Below are 15,784 nucleotides of genomic sequence, written 5' to 3'. Positions count from 1 at the left end.
TGGAGTCTAATAGATAGTTTATAGAAACTCTAAAAATCATATTGGGCAAGAATGACAAGTTTACATAGCACTTTAAGATTTACTTAATTTTTGCTTCAAAACAATACTGCAATGATAATGTTAGTCATTTTTCAGTCACATCCAAGTATTTATGATGCTATTCAGGGTTTTCTTGTCAGAAATATTGGAATGGTTTGCCATTTCCTTTTCCAGCTCATTTTACAGATGAGGAAACTGAATTAAACAAGGTTAAAGGAGTTGTTCAGAGTTTCACAGCTAGTTACTGTTTGAGACAGATTTGAACTCAGGAAGATGAGTTCCCTTGACTCCAGACCTGACACTCTGTTTACTCTACCACCTATAATTAAGGTAACCAAACACTTAGAATATTCAAACCAGGTGACTACCCATCTGAACAACAATATTTGTGACCTTGAAAGACTGTGCTTGAGATTTTTAAAAATCTTCCCACTTTTTTTAGATTTTTGTGTCTGGGTCATTTTCATTTATTGTAGTCAATTACAACTTATTCAATTTCCCCCTTAATTTATAGTTCTCAAGGAAATTTTTGTCCCAATTGTGATTAAAGGGATATAATTAATAGTAATTTCCTAAACCTGTAATCTATAATTGTACCTCATGTGGTCCTACTAAAGAAAAATCCATATATTGGCCAAGAATGACTCAGGAGCTTCTAAAAACTTTGTGTATATTGATTTTGAAAGTGTTAAGGGCACTAAGACATCATACAAAAGCCATTTCCATTGACATAAAAATTTGGGTCAAGGACCTCCTAGATTGTTAGCCTGTCACACAAATATTCATTTTTATGGTTAGAATATTCCTTGCAATATAAATAATTACACTTGAAAATCATTAAATACCTAAAACTTTCAATTGGATCTCCAAGTTTCCTCATTTATTTCTGTACTATTTTGTTGAGTTTTAATTTCTTTTTTTTTAATCTCTCAACTGTTAAACTATCTATTTTCTATCAAACGAGAGTCAAGGACTGATAAAAAGCCCCATCTTAACTGACACCTCAAAATCCTCTTGAGACAGCCTACTTCATTGAGTCTGAGTATAAACATTTTTGGAGCATGTTTCAATTTTCTTAAATCCAAAAACTAGAATGGGAAAACATTCAAGGGTCTAACATTCATAAAAACACAATCACAGAATCTAAAAGGAACCAAGTGGCCATATAGTCTAACTTAAACAGAATAGAAATCACCACTATAAGATAGCAAAAGAAAAAAAAAAAGTTATTCTTTAGCCTCAGCTTGAAAATCTGATTAAAGGGGAAAACTTTCAAGACAGATCCTTCCAGGTGGCCTAGCTATACCAGATCTAAAATTATATTATAAAGCAATGGTTACCAAAACCATTTGGTATTGGCTAAGTAATAGACTACTTGATCAATGGAATAGGTTAGGTTCAAAGGACAAAATAGTCAATAACTTTAATAATCTAGTATTTGATGAACCCAAAGACCCCAGCTTTTGGAATAAGAATTCACTGTTTGACAATTTTCTGGGAAAACTGGAAATTAGTATGGCAGAAACTAGGCATTGACTCACACTTGACACAGTACACCAAGATAAGATCAAAATAGGTTCATGATCTGGGCATAACTTAGAAGATACATAGAATAGTTTACCTCTCAGACCTGTGGAGGAGAAAGGAATTTGTGACCAAAGAAGAACTAGAGATCATTATTGATCACAAAATAGAAAATTTTGATTATGTCAAATTGAAAAGTTTTTGTATAAACAAAACTAATGCAGACAAGATTAGAAGGGAAACAATAAACTGGGAAAACATTTTTACAATCAAAGATTCTAATAAAGGCCTCATTTCCAAAATATATACAGAATTGACTCTAATTTATATGAAATCAAGCCATTCTCCAGTTGATAAATGGTCAAAAGATATGAACAGACAATTCTCAGATGAAGAAATTAAAACTATTTCTAGCCATATGAAAAGATGCTCCAAGTCATTATTAATCAGAGAAATGCAAATTAAGACAACTCTGAGATACCACTACATACCTGTCAAATTGGCTAGAATGACAGGGAAAGATAATGATGAATGTTGGAGGGGATGTGGGAAAACAGGGACACTGATACATTGTTGGTGGAGTTGTGAAAGAATCCAACCATTCTGGAGAGCAATTTGGAACTATGCCCCAAAAGTTATCAAACTGTGCATATCCTTTGACCCAGCAGTGTTACTATTGGACTTATATCCCAAAGAGATCTTAAAGAAAGGAAAGGGATCTGTATGTGCAAGAATGTTTGTGACAGCCCTCTTTGTAGTGGCCAGAAACTGGAAACTGAATGGATGCCCATCAATTAGAGAATGGCTGAATAAACTGTGGTATATGAATGTTATGGAATATTATTGTTCTGTAAGAAATGACCAACAGGATGATTTCAGAAAGGCCTGGAGAGACTTACATGATTTGATGCTGAGTGAAATGAGCAGGACCAGATCATTATATACTTCAACAACAATACTATATGATGATCAATTCTGATGGATGTGGCACTCTTCAACAATGAGATGAACCAAATCAGTTCCTTTTGTTCAATAACAAATAGAACCAGCTACACCCAATGAAAGAACTCTGGGAAATGAGTGTGAACCACTACATAGAATACACAATCCCTTTATTTTTGTCCACCTGCATTTTTTATTTCCTTCACAGATTAATAATGCAACAGACTATATAAACAAACAAGTTAATACAGAATTATTTCAGGAAAAAGAGAGTTTTGATAACTGAGGAAATTAGAGAAAATTTCATGAAGCACGTGGTACTTCAAGGGAACTTCGAAGGAATCTACAAGGTGAGGGTGAAGAGGAAATGCATTTTGATAAGGAGAACCACTTGTACAAGGCACACTGACAACATATGGAATGGTATATTTGCATTGTCCAAAGGATAATGTCATTGTTTATTAAACCAGCTCCCTGTTTCCCACATGGGAATTCTCAGAAGAGAGAATAAAATCATAGAATTTTAGTCTTGTAAGGGAATTTAGAATGGAAAAAAAATTGCCTTTTTCTTTTCCTAACTTGCTCAAGGTTTACATGAAAAATTTTGGGAATCCATTGGGGGACCATAAGTGTGGAACCAGAAGGGACTTTGGAGGTCATCTAGGCCAACATATTTGCTTTATAGGTTTGGAAAAGGAATCACAAATAGATTAAATGAGTTGCCAATTGTCACATGGGAAAGTAAAATGAGAATAGAAAGGCTATAGTAATTAGAAGAAAAAATCAATGAAACCATTTACAGATGGGATAAGAAAATGTACAATTTAAGTCATATTGGAAAAACCTGTCACTTGTTATACTGCTTACATGGAAGTTTTCTCCTATTATATAGTGTATATTTTGGGAACCTCTGATTTAATGTGAATCTTTAAATCCTCACTACTTAGGAAATACAGAAAGATCATTGTCTCACAGTCCACCAAAGACAGCATTTTCATTGTTAAAAAAAAACAAAACACATGAGTAATTTATCTATAAATAAAAACAAGTTTCACACCCATGTCCACATAAAATATCATTAACCCCTAGAAAGTAACCTTCCCCATAAAGATCTGAATAGTCTCCATGACTTATAGCATGATTCTGGATCAGACTCCAGCCAAGAGTAATCAGGGTTTGATATCTATACTAGTGGTCTCCATGATTCCAATATGATTTGCTTCAGTTGCTTTCAATCACATCTCACCTTTCTTAACAGTTATTTCTACTTATCTATGCTCTTATCAGTGAGTCTGTCCACATTTTCTATGAAGTTCTATTCAACAGTCAACTGGTGAGGATCATTTTATTTCTATTACTGTTTATACAGTCTCTAATTCCTATTGCTATCATTCTATTCTTATTTGCTCCCAGCTCTGGTCTTTGCCTTCTACATTTTGACAATTCAGCTTTTCTCCAGGTAATGGAATAACCTTTACCTTCTGCCTCTAACTTCTTAGTAGCTATTATCCCTCACTCCCTTCTCTATTTTCTGCTCTCCATACTGAAGTAATGTGAATACCATGCTGGTCTAATGAGACTGGGTAATTCTCTTCTACTAAACAATACAATTTCTAGGTTCACATAGATCAGACTCACCCTTGAAGGAGCTTGGTCACCAAAAAGAAGCGCTGTACTTTCCCTTTGATCTCTTTGAGGAACAAATCTAGTAGTGATATTGTTCACTCAAAGTGTCTGCCCAGAGTTATAGTCCTTCGAGTATGGATTCAAATTGTTCTCCTGAATGATTGGACCAGTTCACAATTCCTCTAAGAGTATCTGAGAGAACTTTTTTTCTACAGCCCCTCAAGTACTTGTCATTTTCTTTTTCTGTTATGTTAGCCAATCTGATAAATATGAAGTGCTATCTTAGAGGTGGTTTAATTTTAATTTCTGTAATATTAATGACTTAGAGTACTTTATATGACTATTAATAGCTTCAATTCCTTCTAATTTGAAATCATTGGCTTTATGCATGAAAATGATTTTTTTTAATTCATGTAATTAAAATTATCCATTTTACTTTCCCTGAATCCTTTCCATCTATTGTTTGATCATAAACTTTTTGGACAGATTATTTTTTTTTCATGGTCCTTCAATTTGCTTATGATTTTACTTTTTATGTCTAAAATCACATATTTATTTTACCTTATCTTGGAATACAAAATAAGATGTTGGTCAATTTGTAATTTCTGCCATATTACTCTCTAGTTTATCCAACAGTTTTTGGGAAATAATGAATTCTTGCCTCTAACACTGGATCTTTGGGTTTATCAAACACTGGATTTCTGTGGTCATTTACATCTACATATTATGGACCCAATCTATTCCTCTATTCAACTACTCTATTTCTTATGCAATACCAATTAATTTTGATAATTACCACTTTAAATTATAGTTTGAAATCTGGTACTAGTAGGCTTATTTCTTCACTTGCTTTTTAAAAAATTTATTTCCTTGATATTGTTCATCTTTTTTTTTTCTTCTAGATGAACTTGATTGTTAGTTTTTCCTGCTATATGACATAATTTTTGATAGTTTGTTTTGGCATTGCATAAGTAAAATATTTTTAGGTAAGAATGTCATTATTATTATATTGACTTGACCTAACCATAAACAATTAATATTTTTATAATAGTTTTGATCTTTCATTATTCTAGTCTTCTTTTATGGATGGTATCCATATGTCCAATCTTCACATCAGAGACATATAGAGACAAAGGGAACATTTTTATTATACTTTGTAAGTAAATTTCAGTCTTTGACCTCATGTAGGTAATAGGAATGAGTGTTATTGTTATTGTTGGTGGTGGTGGTGGTTTTTTTTTTTTTTTTTTGAGAGAAAGCTTTTTCTGCATCTATTAATATAGCCATGTGATTTTTGTTATTTTTGTTTTTATTATAATCAATCATGATAATAGTTTTCCTTGTGTTAAAGCATTCCTACATTCCTGGTATAAATATTGGTCACAAGTGAATATCTTTGTAATATATTATTGTAGCTACTTAGTATCTCCTAATTATTATTTTTTTAGGATTTTTGCATGCATGAAATTGGTTAATAATTATCCTTCTCTTTTTTTTTTTCTTGATTTGGGTTTCAGTACCATATTTGTTTCTTAAAAACAGTTGGGCACAATTCCTTTTTTGAGTATTATTCCAAATAATTTATTTAAGATTTGAATTAGCTCATCTTTAAATGTTTGGTAGAATTCACTTATAAATCTATCTGATCTGTTGCTCTATGATTTGTTCTTTAAATGATTCATTCTTTCAGATTAGTTTATTTAATCTCCAATTGGTTGTTGATTTGTGTTTCCACAGTGCCTTATTGAATATATATTTTGTTGCATTATTTAATATTTCTGCTTTTCTGTTTTTAAATATAATGTTTTTGTAGTCCAATATATCAAACCTAGCTTATCTAGAATTCTGCTTACCTCCTTGATTTCTTTCTTATTTTTTAAATTAGATTTCTCTAATTCTTGAGGGAAAGATTAACCCCACATATCCTCATAGAGTACTGCTCTCTATTTTCATCTGTAATTCACTGAATTTTTCTTTTAAAAATTTAGATACTATATTTGATGCTTATCAGTTTTGTATTAATAGTACTTCATTGTCCCTAACAAACATTAATATAAATGTTGTACAATTTACAATCCTATGAGGTAATTGTCATAGGTATAATTATCCCCATTTTGAGATATTAAAATAAAGGCCGAGAGGTAACAAAATGACTGACACAAGGTTAGTGAGTAGCTTCATTATATGGGAAGGGGTCTTCTGCCTCCAAGTTCACTGTACCTTCCTCTTTTCCATACTGCATTAAATGATGTTTCTAAAGTGATTTTTAAAAGTGAGCTCAGATCAAGAGGCATGAGGGTCACTTAAAAATGAAATTCTAACAGTAGAATCACAAGCAGACTGAAGAAGTGGAAAAGGGGGAGGTTTTAGGGGTCACATGTAAAGAAGACAATGTTACTGTGCAGAAACTTCTCCAATAAGCTCAGATTTTTAACCCATGACAAATCAAAAAGTTTGGCATAGATACAAAAGGATAGTGTCAGGAAGGTTAAATAGAGAATGAACTGAGAATTTCCAAAACTGTTAAGAATAAAAAAAAGGATTTGTGTTTGTTTTGGCCTTGTTTTGTATCTATGTTGAGAGGAGGGAAATGGATGCAGAAAAGATATGTCTACTGCTTGGGGCAAGTACTATAGTATTCACAGACGGTTCTAAGAAAGCTGAATGCCTTCGTATCACTTTTGTTTTTGTTTTATCTTTCCAAGAGAATGAGCTTTGCACTCAAAGGAGAAAAAGAGATGTGGTTAGGATAAAATTGAAACTCTAGATAGGAGAGGATATAGTCAAAGAAAAAATAGATACTTAAAATGAATTTCCATCTTCAAGACTTAAATGAATTACTTAGCCATTTATTTATTTATTTTTTTAAATGGGATGGCCAAATGGTTTTCTCTGTGTACCATTTGTGGGACCATCAATAAAGAGAGGGACTAAAAAACATTAGTTCTCCAAATAAAATGCTGTCCCCATTGCTTTTTTTAATTATAATTTTTTATTTACAAAACATATGCATGGGTAATTTTTCAACATTGTCCCTTGCAAAACCTTTTGTTCCAACTTTTCCCCTCCTTCCCTCTACTTCCTCCCCTAGATGGCAGGTAGTCCAATACATGTTAAATATGTTAAAGCATATATTAAACCTGATATATGTATACATATTTATAAAGTTATATTGCTACACAAGAAAAGTTGGATCTAGATAGAAAGAAAAAAACCTGATAAGGAAAACATAAATGCTAGCAAACAACATAAAGAGTGGAAATGATATGTTGTGGTCCACATTCAGCTCCCAAAGTCCTCTCTTTGGGTATAGATGGCTCTCTTAATCACTAACAAGTGGAACTGGTTTGAATTATCTCATTGTTGAAGAGAGCCACATCCATCATCATATATGTTGTTGCCATGTATAATGATCTCCTGGTTCTGCTTATTTCACCTGGCATCAATTCATATAAGACTCTCCAGGTTTTTCTGAAATCTTCTTGTTGGTCATTTCTTACAGAACTATAACATTCATATACCACAATTTATTCAGCCATTCTCCAATTGATGGGCATCCATTCAATTTCCAGTTTCTAGCCACCACAAAAAGGGCTGCCATAAACATTTTTGCACATGTGGGTCCCTTTCTCTTCTTTAAGATCTCTTTGGCATATAACCCCAGTAGAAATGCTGGGTCAAATAATATGCACAGTTTGATAACTTTTTGACCATAATTTTAAATTGCTCTCCAGAATGGTTAGATTCATTCACAATTCCACCATTAATGTATCAGTGTCCCAGTTTTCCCACATCCCCTCCAACATTCATCATTATTTGTTCCTGTCATCTTAGCCAATCTGACAAGTGGTATCTTAGAGTTGTCTTAATTTCTCTGATCAATAATGATTTAAATCACCTTTTCATATGACTAGAAATATTCTTAATTTCTTTATCTGAAAATTATCTGTTCATATCAATTTATCAATTGGAGAATGGTTTGATTTCTTATAAATTTGAGTCAATCCTCTATATTGGGAAATGGGGCCTTTATCAAAACCTTTAAATGTAAAAATATTCTCCTAGTTTATTGCTTCCCTTCTAATTGTGTCTGCATAGTTTTGTTTATATAAAAACTTTTTAACTTAATATGATCAAAATTTTCTATTTTGTGATCAATAATTAGTTCTTCTTTGGTTACAAATTCCTTCCTCTTTCATAGATCTGAGAGAAAAACTGTCCTATGTATCCTAATCAATTAAGCTAATAGTTTTCCTAATATTGAACCAGCCTATATTCCTGGTATAAATCCTACTTGGTCATAGTGCATTATCCTGGGGATGATTTTCTGTATCTCTTTGCTAATATTTTATTTAAGATTTTTGCATCAATGTTCACTAGGGAGATTGGTCTATAATTCTTTTTCTCTGTTTTCATCCTGCCTGGTTTAGATATCAGTACCATGTCTGTGTCATAAAAGGAATTTGGTAGAATTCCATCATTCCCTATTTTTTCAAATAATTTATATAGTACTGGAGTTAATTGTTCTTTAAATGTTTGGTAGAATTCACAGATAAATCCCCCTAGTCCTAGGGATTTTTTCTTAGGGAGTTGTTTGCCAGTTTGTTCTATTTCTTTTTCTAAAATGGGACTGTTTAAGCAATTTACTTCCTCCTCTGTTAATCAGGACAACCTATATTTTTGTAGGTATTTCACTTAGGCTATCGATTTATTGGCATAAAGCTGGGCAAAGTAACTCCTACTTATTGCTCTAATTTTCTCTTCATTAGTTGTCCCCCCTTTTTAATGCAGCAATAGTTGCCCCAAAGCAAATAGCACCAAGCTTGATGCTGACTACTGGGAAATATCTATAGCGTGGCCCAAAAATTCTGATGAAGTTTTAAACTTTCATGATTTTAACTTGCTATGATTATTCTATGATTATGAGACCATGTCTCAGATTTATGAATAACTGATTTTAAGCATGAAAATACTGAGTTCCATGTGTAAGCTTACAGAACTATAGGGATGCTTTTTAATAATTACTAGTGCTGAATGTCTCTAACAATACTAAACCTATGTCCACCTTCACCCACAAAAAGCCATCTGTTCCTGCATTATCCATGAACTACTCCTGCTTTTGGAAGTACTATCCATTGTAAAACTTGCCCCTACTTCTATAAAGGGCAGTATCATCCTACAATGTCATACAATGTATAATCATTGTTTTTCAGTTCCCACATTCACATGAGCAATCAAAAAATCTTGCCTACTCTATGCTCACAACAACTCTCACATCTGTTTCCTTCTCTCCATTCATATAGTCAACAGCTCAGGCCTCTTATCATTTTCCACCTGGGTTATTAGAATAGCCTCCTAACTGATGCTCCTGTTCCCACTCTCTTGCAACTCAAGATTCCTTCTCTGTATATTTGCAAAATTAATATTACTAAGGCAGTATGTTATTTTCCTACATTTTTTTCTCTTTTGAATTTAAAACTAAATACAAAATAAGGAAAATCAAGATAGAAAAAAAGAAAAACAGAAAACTAATTTTTTTAAAGAATTGTCATGTGTGCAGCAAAATATCAGGGAAAATTCAAAATATATAATAATAAATTTCCATTTCAAGAAAGCATGCATACATAATGATGGAAGAGATTGTATGTTCATAATTGTCCATCTTTTCTTTGCTTCCTTGTAGGTTATTCTTTAGTTCTCTTCTGTGCACTTTTTACTTTCTTTTTCTTCCTCTCCTGTAATGTCCAGACAAGCTCTCTGGTAGGCTTCAGGATCAGCCCAAGGCCTTGGGCTTTGTGGGGGAATGAAGTAAAGGAGGCAGGTGATTAGACACGTGGCTGGTCAAAGATAGAGTCTGGACTCTGGATCCTGGAGCCTGAGGTCCTCTCTGTGGCTAAGATTGCTGTGGCCGAGAGAGCCCTCTCTCTCTGAGACTCCTTTAAATACCCCAGCAGGAGTACATTACCACATCACACTGGGCATGCACAGCTGTAGAACATCACATCATCACATTACCCTAATTATACACCAACTAGATTGACCACATCATTACATTACATGAAGTATGTGCTCAGAGAACCACCATCTCACACTGAGTGGGTATTTTACAAGCACCCTGCTATCTTAGATTCAAGTACACCCTTTCAGAGTTCCTGGCCCTACACTCTCCACCTCACCTCTCCCAAGCAAACTACAGTTAATCACAGATATATGTGTGTGTACATATGTGTAAAAGTATAATATATATGTGTGTGTATATATTTATATGTTTACATATATTTATATACATTATATATCTATACCTAAATATACACACACACACACATATATATATATATACATATATATATTATACTTTTCACATATGTACTCATGCATCTAAAATAACATTAATATGACTGACACATAATGCAGATTTCTTTCCTTATTGAGCCTTTAAGTTAAATTTTGTCTGAAATCAGTGATTATTAGTCCTACTGTTTTTTTATGAATTCTAATCTTGATTTTTGTTATAGTATTTGTACATATTTCTTATTTCCTATTCTTGCCTGCTCTTCTATTTTAATTCTACTTCTTAACATTGCTTGCTATTACTTCACCTCCTCTATGGATTTATTCTTTATCTTCACCTCCTACCTTTTCTCTCCTTCTTTATCCCATTCCCATTAATCTATTCATCTTTTTGCACTCCCATTAATCTAAACACTCTTCTGTGTCCCACCTTATCTTATGCCTCCCTTTCTCTCTCTCTTTATGGATTTCCCATTAACATATACACTTTTTCCCACTGACATATATACCCTTCTACACTTCACCTTATTCTATTTCCTCCATCTTATATCTTTATATATCTTGGATGGTGTTGTACCCCTCACGTTTTGTGTGTGTGTGTGTGTGTGTGTGTGTGTGTGTGTGTGTGTGTGTGTGTGTGTGTGTCTGTGTGTGTGTGTGTATGTGGAGAGAGAGAGAGACAGAAAGAGAGATATATATATATATATATAGAGAGAGAGAGAGAGAGAGAGAAAGAGAGAGAGATCTCCCTCTTTAGCCCATTCCCTATGTCAGTAGATTTTCAGAACTATCAGTTCTTCTTCCCCATCTAATGCCACGTGTTAATTCTTCCTCTGCATCTCATTCATATAACATAATATTAGTTTTACCTTTTCCCAGACAGTTTTGCATTTCAGAGTCAGGTCATACTCAACTATGCTTCAATCTTTCTTTTGAGCTACTCAATTATTGATCTCGATCTTAAAGATATGGTTTATATTTCCATGTAAAATATATAAGTAATTTGTCATTGCTGAGTCCCTTGAAATTAATCCTTAATCTTGGCTCTTACACGTTCAATTTTTTTATTGAGTACAGATTTGCTTGAGACAAAGTCATGAAAATCTGCAAGTTTGTTGAATATCCATTTTGTTGTTCATTGTTATGGTTAATTTTACTGGATATGATTTTTCTGTCTACAGGCCTAATTCTTTTGATTGTCAATATATATTATTCCAGGACCAGTGGTCTTTTGTTATGGCAGCTGATAAAACCTATATAATTTTAATTATAGTTGCAGCATATCTAATTTTTTTTTGCTTGTTTGTTTCTTCTAGGATTTTCTCTTTGATCTGGGTATTTCAAAACTTAGCAATAATATTTATATTAATTTTCCTCACAAGAATTCTTTGAGGTGGTAATTGGTGGACTTTTTCCTATTTTAACTTTTTCCTCCTGTTTTTTTCACTCCAGGAAAATTTTCTTTATTTCTTTTATTATTGGGTCAAGTTTCTCTTTTGGGGGTCACAAGTTTTAGGTAGTCCAATTATTCTTATATTTTCTTTTATTGATCTGTTCTCCATATTTATTATTTTTCTTATGTTTCACTTTTCTAATTTTTTTTTATTCTTTATATTTTGTTTTGTTATTTCTTAGTCTCTTATAACTTCACTGACTTCCCCTTACCCAATTCTAATTTTCAAAGAATTCTTTTCTTCTTTAAGACTCTGCATCTCCTTTTCTGATTGGTTAGCTTTTTTTTTTTCATTATCATCTTATTTCTCTTGGCTTCATATTATTATTATTATTATTATTTTAGTTTTTTTTCTCAATCTCTCTCTTATTTGATTTTTGAAGTCTTTGTTGAGTTCTTTAAATTCTCTCTGAGCAGAAAGCCATTTAACATTTCTTTGAGGTAGAAGAGGCTTTTTTTACTTCAATATCTTCTTCTCAAAGTGAACCTAGTCTTCCCTATTCCCATAGTAAGTTTCTGTGATTGGGTTCTTTCTTCTTTACCTTTCTTTCTTTCTTTATTTATTTTTTAAAAAACTAATAATTAAAATAACTTTAGTCCTAGAATATGGGAGATGGTATCTCCAGCTTCATTTCAGCATTCCTTCTTATCTGGAACCCCAAAACAAAAACTCCACCTTCTTGCAAGTACCTGAAGCCAGCAGTGTCCCTCACCTGCAAGTTATGTTCTCACCAGATGTGCTGGTCCATTCTTACCCAGGACTGGGTCTCTGCAGCACAGCTGGACCTTGTGTTCACAATCAACCAAGGTTCTTCAGTCTTTTAGGATTCAGATCCCAACTCTTCACACTGTCGGGAGTGCTAGGTTATTTCTGTGGAGCTTGGAGTTATTTGTAATTCACACTGGTTAAACTCCAATAGGAGTCTTAGGATCTTCTCAGGTTGTTCCAGGAAGATCCCTGTTCTGCCCAAAATTTAATTTGTTTTTCACTGATCTATGTTTACCTTGGGGCACAATTTTGTTTGTGGGGGAAATCTGGAGAGCTTAGAATTTTCTGACCTACTCCACCATCTTCCCAGAAACTTCCTTTCCTACCACTTCTAAGTGAAATTCAAATACCTCTGGCATTTTAAGTCTTTCATAATCTGGCTCTAACCAATTTTTCTATAACTCCCCTTTATGCTTTATGCATCCCAACTCATCTGGCCTCCTTCCTATTGTTTATAAATATTGTTTATACATATCAGCAAATTGATGGAGAGAAAAGAATGCTTGTATATCTAACATATCTGTCTTCAAATCCCAGCACATCCATTTTGGATCCTATCTCTGAAGTGGTATAAAAAAGAATAGGAACATTGAATTTCAAAGTAAAGTATAAATTTCATGGTAAAGTATAAACATTGGCTATAGAATAAGAGATCCTTGTTTCAAATATTACCTCTAATACTGCCTATGTGATCTTGATTAAATCACATATCTCTTATTTTCACTTTCTTTTGTAAAATGAAAGGGTTGAATTCCATAACTTTTGGGATCCTGTAGAGGGCAGGTATTCTGAAAAGGTGTACTTAAATCTAGGACAGCAGGGTATTTATAGTTAAGTACCTATTTGATGTGAGATAATGATTCTCTAAGCACATACTTGATGTAATGTAATGATGTAATCAATTTAGTTGGCATATACTTAGAGTAATATGGTGATGTAATGTTTTACAGTTGCACAGGCTCAGTGTGATTGCTTATGCTCATGTGAGATAGTGAGATAATCCTACTGGAGTATTTAAAGAGAGTCTTGGACTCTGAATTCTCTCTCAGCCACAGACACAAGAGAAGATGCCAGATTCCAGACTCCATCTTTGACCAGCCACATGGCCCTCCTGCCTCCTTCACTCCTCCACTAAGACCAAGGACTCAGGCTAAACCCCAGGTCCACCAGAGAGCTAGCCCATCTAATCTATAATTGTCCAAAATGAAATAAATTATTTTTCCTAATACTATTTTATTTTTCCAATTGCATGTAAAGATAGTTTTTGACTTTCATTTTTCTAAAATTTTGAGTTCTATTTTCTTCTCCCTTCTTCTTTTACCTCCCCTCTCTCCAAGACAATGAGCAATCTGATATAGATTATATATGTACAGCCATTTTAAACATATTTCCATGCTTGTCATGTTGTGAAGGAAAAATCAAAATAAATGAAAAAAAAAAAAAAGCAAAAGCAAACAACCAACCAAAAAAGGTAGAAATAGCATGCTTCTATCCCCATTTAGTCTCTATAGTTCTCCCTGTGGATGGGGATGACATTTTTCATCAAAATGGGTTTGTTTTATAAAGTAATAAATTCCTTATCATTGGAAGTGTTCTAGCATATGCTAGGTCATAATTTTTAGAGATCCTATAGAAGGGACTTCTAAGGTAAGAAACTGAACCAGACAACTACAAAGTTTAGTTCTTTTCTAATTTATAGTTTTATAATTATTTTTCACCATATTTTCTGATTACACATTTTACTCTCGTTTTATAGTTTATCTTCATAATTTTTTGCTTGTATGACATCATTAATTTGGGGTTTTTTAAATGAGTGAATATTTATTTCTAAGAATACAGAATATGTTTAATAGACTGTTCACCAAAAAGTCATAGTGTAGCCCTCTGTCCTGCATATCACTTTACTTTGTCCTCATAGAATTAAAGATTTAAAGCTAGAAGAAGTTTTGGAGATTAACTATTCTAGACTTCTTTCTTGTATGGATAAGAAAAAGTCTTCATTTTATGGAAACAAATTGAATGGATAAGAGTAGTTATATTCTATTTCTGTGCTTTATTCCCTCTGAAGATTCACTCAAAAACTCCAGGAGAAAGTTTGTGCAGGAACACAAGATAAGAAAATATGGAGTGTTCAGAAAGGACAAATTTGGACTCAGTGCCTCTTTTCTGGCTTCTGTCACCTCTGGAGCACTAAATAAATGTGCTAATTGATTAATTGTTTAGAAACAGAAATGGGAAAGCTGGGTGGGCAGCTGCAAACCAAATACCTTTAGGGGTAAATGGACCAGGACATTGATGACTGTACATAGATGAAATTGATAAAAAGGATACAATCAATATAACTTGAGGTATGTTATATGCCTTTTATTTTAAGAAAATACAATTTTGTAAATCTCTATCGATTAATAGTTTAATGGGAAACAAGTTTCAAATAAGTGAAAAATCTAAATAATGCTTAAAATGTTTTTTCTAACTTTTCAACTTTTCATCGTCAATGTTCTACTTCTGTTTTGTAAATCTGTGTAATAAAACTAATCCCTTTTATATGAAGAATATTTCTTTTAACATATTAAGATAGCATATTGCTACAAAAGCCTTCTTTATCATTGCAAAGATTTAGCATAGCGACTAGCACAGAGTAGGTGTTTTATTTAAAAAAAAAAAAAAAAAGTTTATGCCCTCCTCCTTTTTTCCTAGATCAAACATCCCTAGTTCTAGATTAGGTCTAGAGGAGAATTTAGATTCCACCTAGTCAAAGGCTAATAAAATATTAAGCTGAAGTCCTCCTAGACTAGCTACAATGAAGATTACAGAACAATTATGATTATTAACAGTAACTATTGGTGTGAAGATGTGTGCTATTAAAGTTTCCACAGATAGTTCTTTTAGGCAACTTAAATATTTACCCTTGAAATCTGGTTTACTATTTAAAGGATTTTTCTCCATAAATAGAAAGAAAATTTCATCCACCTAGTAATTATCTATCAATTTCATTTATCTATCAAAATTTAAATAAATACAATCAAAATCAATGATGTTTATATTAATTTTAATTTAGTTTTATAAATTTAAAAAAAATTTAAACAGAAAATATAATTATTTTCCTTTTTAAATGATTATTTTGTTATGATTAAATTGTC

Source organism: Sminthopsis crassicaudata, chromosome 5, assembly GCF_048593235.1.
Source record: "Sminthopsis crassicaudata isolate SCR6 chromosome 5, ASM4859323v1, whole genome shotgun sequence".
Classification (NCBI taxonomy): Eukaryota; Metazoa; Chordata; class Mammalia; order Dasyuromorphia; family Dasyuridae; genus Sminthopsis; species Sminthopsis crassicaudata.
The sequence above is the reverse complement of the archived record's forward strand: the minus strand, read 5'-3'. Positions refer to the sequence as shown.